At 40.9% G+C, this 9,303-nt stretch overlaps 1 long non-coding RNA gene across 1 annotated transcript; it reads right to left on the bottom strand.

Moving 5' to 3' along the window:
- Nucleotides 1-3,926: 3,926 nt before the first annotated feature.
- LOC146548009 (uncharacterized) lies at nt 3,927-6,566 on the bottom strand. Its single transcript, XR_014890617.1, has 2 exons — nt 6,469-6,566; nt 3,927-4,095 (listed from the first exon to the last, which is right to left on the bottom strand). It is a non-coding gene; the product is annotated as an uncharacterized LOC146548009 (long non-coding RNA).
- Between the last annotated feature and the right edge of the window lie 2,737 nt (nt 6,567-9,303).

Genomic DNA, 9,303 nt, shown 5'->3' with positions numbered 1-9,303 from the left:
AGTGCCCCACTGCAGTAATCACTCATGTCTAGATATTCCTGTCAAAAAGGAGTTTTTCCTCCCCACTGTAACATGGCAAACATAGCAAACGGATAAACCAGCTGAAGCTTCAGACAGCCGTCAGACAGTGAAACACTGCCATCTGCTGGACTCCAATAACAAAGACGCTGCTTTGACGGGTGAGGGAGTTTCAACAAGTCTGCAACGACTCAAGCATCAAACTACAGAACTATTATAGCGGACATGGTGCTCTAATGACTGCTTCATTAACGCAGGTCAGAAAGGATCAAACATATCAATAAATTATAAAACACAAAACGTCTCTTATTGCCCAGGGCTCAGGAAGTGAGTGTGTTCCTTATAGCCTATTAAACCTTAGCAGGTTATTTTGATGTGTTACAGATGAAACAGCTATCCAGTAACATTCAGCTACAAAAATGCTTTTTTATAATTACTTTTTTACAGCTTCGCACTTTTACACAAGTTTTATCATCAGTGTCACAATGGCTGCTGCTAAAATTGAGTACAAGATATTTGTTGGCCTGATTAAAGGTCTTGATGCGTGCTCAATCATCCAGGGAAGTAAATCTCCAAAAGTTGATCCTGTTCTTCTGGACGTAGCGTTTTCAGTCAGAGAAACCAGCCGACTGAAGGAACAATGGGCTGGGAGGTCAGTTCCTTAATCATGATTATGCAAATTCTCATGACCATTGATCAACAACCACTGATCAATGGTCTTGAGTACCATTCACAGAGAGTTGGAGAACGGCTGCAATCACAGCATTGTAAGATGGTGACAGATGTACCCTTAGGCCCCCTCCTTGATTCAGAGAGGGTCTTTCCCTTTTCACGTAAATGGCCTCCTTGACTCCGCCCTCAAACCAGCGTTCATTGCAGTTATTGTTGACAATCACATTGTATCGTGTAACCATCCAGCTCACATATTAAATGTAAATGATTTGTTGAACTCAAGACATGATGAATGTTCCTGCATTAAAACACATCCAGCCTAGTGTTCTCACTCTCCCTAAATGGATCTGTTACATTAGTGATATGTGGGAGTTGTGTTTCAGTCTTTTCCACATGAGGACATTTACATTTAGTTTTTGCTTTACTGATGAGTGGCTGGTTAACCTGCAGTGGTTGAAGTATGTGTCGGTCGTCTGGAAGAGTAGGTGTAGAAGACGTCTTTAATGAATGTAATGCTCTGAAGGTGTCAGTGATTACTGTGAATTCATTATAAAAGTGGATTTCAGTGAATAAAGACAGGCCCTCATGGTGAAGCTCAGGAGTCCATAAAGTGTAACAGGAGAGCTGTGTCATACTTTCAGAGATTTTACATGAGCCAGTCTTTCAAAAAATACATAAATAAATAATTCATTCATTCATCCACAGGAAACACAATGCTCATATCTGAAAGTAAACTCTGATATATATCCCCGACTAGAGTTAGTACTAAATAAAGGATCGCCCCAAAATGACTAAATATATAAAGACACTCTCCAGAAGAAGTTAAAGGGATTTTATTTATTGTACAAGCAATATCTTCATAAGAATTACAAATTCTGCAGACATATTACCTTCTTACTGAACCTGTATAACTCACACACAGACGTGTCTGCTGCTTATCTTTGTTCAAACATGATGTTTTATCTTCTCTTCAAAACACATTACTCATCTTTCTGGCATCGTGTTACATGAAAACACCTGCATTCTACCTGTGTCATTGTACCACAAAGACAATGATTGCAACACTGTGCTTGCAAAATAGAAGAAATAAGACGACCAGCAAATACATCAAAGATGGTAAAAGTGATTCCATCTTTGTGTCTCCTCCCATTGTTTCCCCAGTCTGTCTAGTTCCCATATTCCCAGGACACCGCTGGACAACAAGTGGGTATTCCAAGACTGAGAGACGGCCAGAGTTGGCAAAAGATCAGACATTCTTAAGTAGAAGTAAAAATACTATTGTTCCAGTGAAAGTTAAAGTACTGATTCAACTTCATTACTCAGTGTGGAGCAGGGAAATTATTTTACTGCTATTGTTAAATAATTGTCATCATTACCATTGCATTAATAATATAATCTGGAGTTTATATTGCATTCAGGGGTTAAACAGTGTCTCTTTCAGAAAGACTGAGTTGCAGGCTGACAGGAAGTTGTATGCAGAAGTGAAAGCAGGAAGTTATTTTGAGCAGCAGGCTAAGACGAGGCTTTAACAATGTAACAGATAGCTTTAAGAAGGCTTTAAGGTTTTATGCATACAGGTATTAAATTAACTTTGTATTCCAGGTGCAGTTATAACTATTTTATACATATTGCATATCTGTGCTTATTTGAGTTGATGTTCAGGTTCTTTAAAGGTCTTAAGCTTCATCTAGTGAGAGTGTCTAGATGATCCATGCTGAGGGAAAACTAGAACATAGAAGGAATTGCAATACATGCTTACAAAACACTTATATATCAGATCATTTTATATTAAGGTTTTAGTAGAGGTTCTTGGTTAAAACATTTATTTAGTAGAAGACATACACATAGTCTCAGTGAGCCTCTGTCCTGGTGAAAGGTCAGAAGTGCAACAGGTGAATTGAGAAAGAGCATTTGAGGACGAGACACAGACAGTAGGTGAAGAGGTGACACAAAGAGCATGTGAGGTCAACACACACACATTAGTTAGAGAAGAGGTTACTCATGTCTGGCTGTAACTGCAAAAGTGTCTCGGTAAAAGAGGAACCGTTCCTTGTTGTCTCGGCAAGAAAGAGGAACAAGACAAGAACTGAAAGGTAGACAGGAAGGGCCAGCCATAAAAATAGAAGATGATGTTCTGTCTTAAAAGCCATGGTGGTGTTGATCTGATCTATGTATAAAAAGTATCTGTGACGCATGAAGGGGCGTCAGTAAATCAAACCCTGATGCTATAAAATATCTGTTCATGCTTTGATTAAGTCGAGGACTACTGGCTGTCTGCGTACAGAGTGTCTTCCCACACGTGTGTTCATTAAAATCATTGTTTGACCAAGATCCTCTGGACCATGGGTGGTTTGTACTCTCCCTCCTCAATTTTGAACCTTAACATCAGCTAAAGCAAAAAAGTACAGGCTCGAAGCGCTTACAGAGAAAAGCATACAACAGAATGCTGTTGGCGGCAGTAACACACACTTGGAGGAGAGGCTCCAGCCGTCCATTCCAGCCCTATCCCTAACATTAACTCTAACCATAACTTTAACCTTAACCCTATCAGGTCTTGTTTTACAAAGCGATTCATGATTAGAACAAAAAACACATTTACACATACCGATGATTTGTCACATAGCATCGTTACCTGCTGGGATGAGAACGTGTTGTTTCCAGAGCACCACAAATTGGGGTGTCTGTAGCTCAGGTAGAGCAGGAAACCTACTAATCAGAAAGTTGCTGGTTCAATGCCCCTCTGCTCCAGCCTGCATGCCAAATATCCTTGGGCAAGATGCTAACCCCAAGTTGCTCTCCGATGCATCCATCGGGAGGATGAATGCGTATTAATGTTAGATAGAAAGCACTTACAGAGAAAAAGCATAGAAAAAAGTGAGTGCATGAATGAGGCAAGTTGTAGAGAGTAGAAAGGTTTTATACAAGAACCAGTTCATTTACCGTTATATTTTAGTTTCATTTTCAGTTCTGTACTTTTTACATGTAATATTGATTCATTAGATTGACTACATGTATTAGACCTAACTTGCTGACAGCAAATTTAAACGACCGTAATAATTTATTTTCAGCGTCTGAAATATTTATTTAGTTTGTTTTTTGTTTTCTTTTTGGCTCCTGATATTAGTCAACTACTATTTGTCAATGTTGAACTAATAATGAATCTAAGAACAGCTATTTGTCACGGTTGTCCAGCGTCAACCGTGGGGATGTGAGGAAGGAGGAGCCAGGCACGGAGCTCTGAATGCAAGCAGTGCGTTTATTTACAGTGAATGGAAAATAACAATAAATCCGCAGTGCGTTCCCGACTCCCGTGAAATGTCCTCTTCCCACTGCTAGTGTTCCTTGTCTCCGCTCCTCAGTGTCTGAGCACCCCGTGCTCGCTGCCCTCTCGTCTCCACGCTTCTCCTGGGGAGATAACAAACAGGCAGCCGTAAGACACATACAATGCGGCAGACTATCCGTACTGACTGGCCGAGAGACTAACGTGAAGTCACGCAATGATCCAGCGTCAGAGAGAGCGCCACCGCATTCTTAAGTAGCTCCTCCGACAAGGCTTGATCAGCTGTGTGATGGTCTTCAGGTGTGGCCAACCACCTGGCAGGGCCACACCCACCAGGCCTGAAGGTGCTCTCAGAAACTCCGGCATCCACACACACACACACACACACACACAGATATACCTGCAAGCAGGGAGAAGGAGGGACAGCACACCAAAAACACACATGTCCATAACTGCTGGGTCGTTTAGACTCCTGAGCTGTGCACGAGGGGTCGAACACCCACTGGAAGGCCGGGCACTTGTTTTCAACCGTAATATACCTGATGTGCTCAGGTAACCTGTAGCTCCATGAAACCTCTGTCACACCAGGGCGCATAAAAAATGATGCTTTAAGAGACTGATGGGATCGGGCAGCAGGGAAAACATCCACAAAATGCTACTTTCAGTTTTTAAGTAGAGTCATTACATGCTTGTTAAAAGCAAACTCTCATATAGTTTTTAATGTGCTTCTTTCATTACAATGACTAGATAAAGAATGTGGCACTGTCTCTATTTAACACTGGCTACCCCAAAATGTTTCCAAACCTTCAACCGTAACTTTCAATGAGAGATTTTTAGATACGGTTATTGAAGCTGTGGGGTTAATTTTTTAAGTAACACGAGACGAGAGGCAGCAGCATACACACAGAGCATCAGTGATAGAAAGCTAGGCTAACATAGGGTAGCTACCTGTTCAAGGAGAAACATGTATAGGCCCATCTCAAGTGCCAGTGAACATCTAAATGATTCAGGGAAGACTTTGGAGAAAGTGCTGTGGGGAGATGAAACGAAATTCCAATTATGTGGCTTTAACTGACCTTTTGAAATAGGAGTGTGATGCAAAAAATAGCATCCCCGCAGTCAAGCAGAGAGATGGAAACATTATGATGTGGGCTACAGGACGACTTAGTCGGGGTTCCAAACAGTCAGGAAATGTGACATCGTCAGACTGCAGGCCACGGATTGGCTTTTGTCTTTCACTAAAATCAAAACTGCAGTTTTTTTAAAACCCTGCAACAAGGCAAATAGCTGCACAACACCGTGGTTTCCAAGTGTGACAAAAAGCCACAGATACATCATCGCTGCGACGTCTTCCTTTGTTGTGGCATTCGTGTTGCTCATAAATGACAACATGGACATCGGGCCGCTTTGCTGTAATGACCCCACGCACATTAGGTGGTACTTGATTGTAATGGAAAATGAGTCACAGCAAGCTGATCTGAGTATGTACTAATGGAGAAGTGCTATAAGATCACGGAGTGGTCTAGTCAGTCTCCAGACATCAGTACTGTAGAAAATCTGTGGAGGGAGCTGAAGTTTCAACTTTCCAAGTGGCAGTCAAGAAACTTACAGGATTTAGAGAGTTTCTGTAAGGAGCAGAGGGTTAATGTTTGTGTGTCCTCACTGTAAAGACTGCAGGTTACTGGAGCGTGTCGTGTCATGTTTCCTGTTGCTCTGAGGTGCATCCAACAAATACACAAATCATTTACCACTAATAATAACACCTCCCCCACTTAAGTGTGTTCAACAGGAAGCTAAAGACTGGTGCTGTTAAAGTGTTCAAAAAACAGCAGGAGCTCGGTGTGAGGCCACAGTGGGCCAAAAAACACAAGATGACCTCCAGCAAGGACAAAATGTATCTGGACGTCTCTGTGAGCATCTGTCTCACTGTGTAAGTGTAGCACAGTGTCTGTGTGTGCATGGCTGGGCAAGAGAAACAGCACAACTGAAAGCCAGCACTCAGACGAGGACCCGGTGCATCGTCTGTCTCATCTCAGCCAGTTTACTTACAAACTCTTTAAGTTTGAATTTTAAAGCCGACAATGTGCACAGGGCAGTGATATTTAAAATGAAGGTAAACTATTCCAATCTCTGCAGCCCCAATTGTGTATCACACACACACTAAGTTCTCCTCCTGCCTTCAGCCCAACCGTTGAGCGCGATGACAAATAGAGCCGCAGAATTTTGCTGCTGTGTAATTAAATTGAGACGTGGGGTCAAAATTCCCACCTAGATTGAGTGAGATGAAATAGAAATCGGCTCTCCTCTAACTGACTTTATAGAAATAATTACATCAGCTGCATTTATAACTGTTATTAAATAACAGCAGCACACGAGAACTAAAGTGTAATCCCAGCACATTTCGCTTCGCTTGCACTGATTCTTTAGAGATGACGACCGTGGTGGGTAATTAAGGGCAAACAATATACAAGTGGCGTGAAAAATGGAGGCTGCATTACCTTTCCAAAGCTTCCTTTCCCGATGGCCCGCAGTATCTGGAAGTGGTCAAAGTTTACTGTGGAGAAAATGAGAAGCAGTTAGTGAGAACGTGTCAGTTTGAGCTGAGCTATAAAACAGGGAACATGACATGTACAGCACTGTGCAAAAGTCTTGAGCCATCCCTCATTTGCTTCCAGGGATCCGGACTTCCCTGTAATCTTTAACGTGGTATTAAGGAATAGCTCTCCAGGCTTTTTAAAGTGTTTCTGATTTTTAATCCAGGGCTTGTATTTGACCACTTTTTGTCTGTTAAGACCCTTCACACTAATCTCTGAAACATTCAAACATAAACAGACACCTAAGTCACGGAAAGGACCACAAAACTTAACAAAGAACCAATTTTAAATTGTATCTGTACACATTTACTTGCAGCCTATTGCAAAAAAACAAAAGCCCACATCATTTGTTCTCACTTCTTTAGTTGAAGAATGCAGTTAATAACACCGTTAACACAGACTGACCTGGCAAAACACGAAAAAATAAGGGGGTGGTTCAAGACTTTTGCTCGGTACTGTATGAGAAATGCAAATGTGCACTTCACAATGTATCGCTGCACTTCGGCAGTACTGTGAAGATCAAATGTTTTTTCCTTCCCGATGCATGTGAAAGGTTAAGACTTACATCTCCAAATGTACTGGAACTGATTTGAACCAGAGGACTCAGCCACACTGTTACTATGTACTGCATAAACACGTTTACCGATGAAGGTAAATCAGACGCTGTCCTGACTGTGTGGCTAAATTTTGTGCTGAAAGCATCAAATCAATTGAATATGATTAACTTGCTATGAGAGGTTTTTACTCCAAGTGTGACTTTTTCTGGCTTCATACACCTTTCAGGGTCAAATTCAAGCACTTTGTAAGCACGTTTAATGTCCATTTTCAACATTTTCCAGCACATTACCATAAAAAGGATGCATATTTCACTTCGCATCACCTGAGTAAGACCACGTGAAAGGCCAAATTAATAAGTCTTCTCATCAGATATTGATGCTTCTTTCTTATGTGACACAAAAAACAGGAGGAGACAGATCTTTGCTTGTGTTGTTTTTTAAGTTCATTCATTCAAAACTAACTGTAAGACGCTTAACTACATTGCAGTCTGTGTTATTGTTGTAGACCTAATTATCACCTTTAAAGTGTTTGTGCTAATAACATCATGTAGAGTAAGACAGGCATAGAGAACAGCACTGACTGGGAGAGGCTTTGAACACATGACATACTCAGATCAATTCAACACTTTAGACTTTAAAAATGCACAAGCGTCTTTCAAAAACCCATTTATTTAATCTATCATCATTGATATTATTATGTACAGTTAGAATGTACTGTTCATCTCCCTTAAATAAACAGGCAGCCTTAAAGTGTGAAATAGTCACTTGTCTACTGTCTCAGTGGCTGATAGTGCCCCACAGGCCTCAATGTCAGCTCGAAGCCATTATGTTTCAATTGTTTAATGATAAACAGATTTTGAATGAAAGCGAGGAAACTTCGCTAGCACAAAAAAGTGCCTATTCTTTCTTCCCATATGGTTCAGTCATATTACCGTCATTTCCCCCTAAGCTGTTCCCAAAGACACCAGGTTAATACTTGAAAAGGCTGCAGCGATACACAAAAATATCATCAATATTCTGTTTACTTGGTGACAACGTCGCTTTTAGCCTTCAATCAGAAAGCCTGACGTTGGCTAGTTAAGCATCGGGCTAACGTTTAACGCTTTCACTTGAGGGAAGTAACTCGTATTACTGCTACTGCTGTGTAATCTTGGTTCAATTCACAGCATATTCTACAAGTTACCCTGCAATAACTAACTGTTAGAATAGCGCCACCGTATTGTATCGCACTGAGTGCACTTCAATCCTTTGTCCCGCGAGTTTGCTAGCTAGCAAAATAATAATACCAATTTTAAACAAATAACATGTGTAACGTACACACTCGAGAAAATTATTTACTAGTACTTACGCAAACTCCCCCGTTGTGAAAACGTACAAATCCTTCTTGTATTTTTCGTTTTCCAGCAAACACTCATTAAAACGGCCTCCAGGCACATTAGCGCACTCACCCCCGACTGATCAGGGAGGGGGTGGGGGGTCACACATTGAAACAGACTAACGTGCAGAGGTACAGCCCAGGCAGACAAATGTTGCTTTTAGACTTTGCGACTCGTTTTATTTCTCTATCTGATAAGAAAACTATTCAATCAGATAGTTCTTTGTGGTGAATGAAATACGGTTACAGTTTCAAGAAGTTTTAAGCACCAAATCCGAAATCCAAGCACTGCAATATTAAAATCCAATTCAATTTCTTGTTTGCTCCGAAATCTACGACATGACTATATACAGAAAAGCTTGACATGGTATGCAAAAAAAAAAATCCCGAAGACAATACAAATACAAATACATGAACAAAAAATGTTTTAACTGTCAGTTATGTCATTTTAAAATTTTCCAAAACTAACATTTTCTTTGATTGACTGATATTAAATTGATTAGGGTCAAGTTTAGTGTGAACAATATTACACAAACAAGCACGTGTGTGCGCATGCGCACATATTAGAATCCCTTCGATCGCTTGTCATATGTGCGCATGCACACATATTAGAATCGCTTCGATCGCTTCTCATATGTGCGCATGCGCACATATTAGAATCGCTTCGATCGCTTGTGACGTGATAACTTTGCTTTGATCCTTTCTGACGTCATAACTTTGCTTTGATCCAAAACCTATAAATAGGAGCGCTCACCTGTTACTTTATGCTTAACGGACGTTGACCTGCAGCAACTAAAACCCTTTTGA

This window comes from Mchenga conophoros, linkage group LG23 (genome assembly GCF_057382185.1).
Source record: "Mchenga conophoros isolate Kocher_MC1m ecotype Shallow Benthic linkage group LG23, M_conophoros_male_GT1.1, whole genome shotgun sequence".
Taxonomy (NCBI): domain Eukaryota; kingdom Metazoa; phylum Chordata; class Actinopteri; order Cichliformes; family Cichlidae; genus Mchenga; species Mchenga conophoros.
The sequence above is the reverse complement of the archived record's forward strand: the minus strand, read 5'-3'. Positions and strand labels throughout refer to the sequence as shown.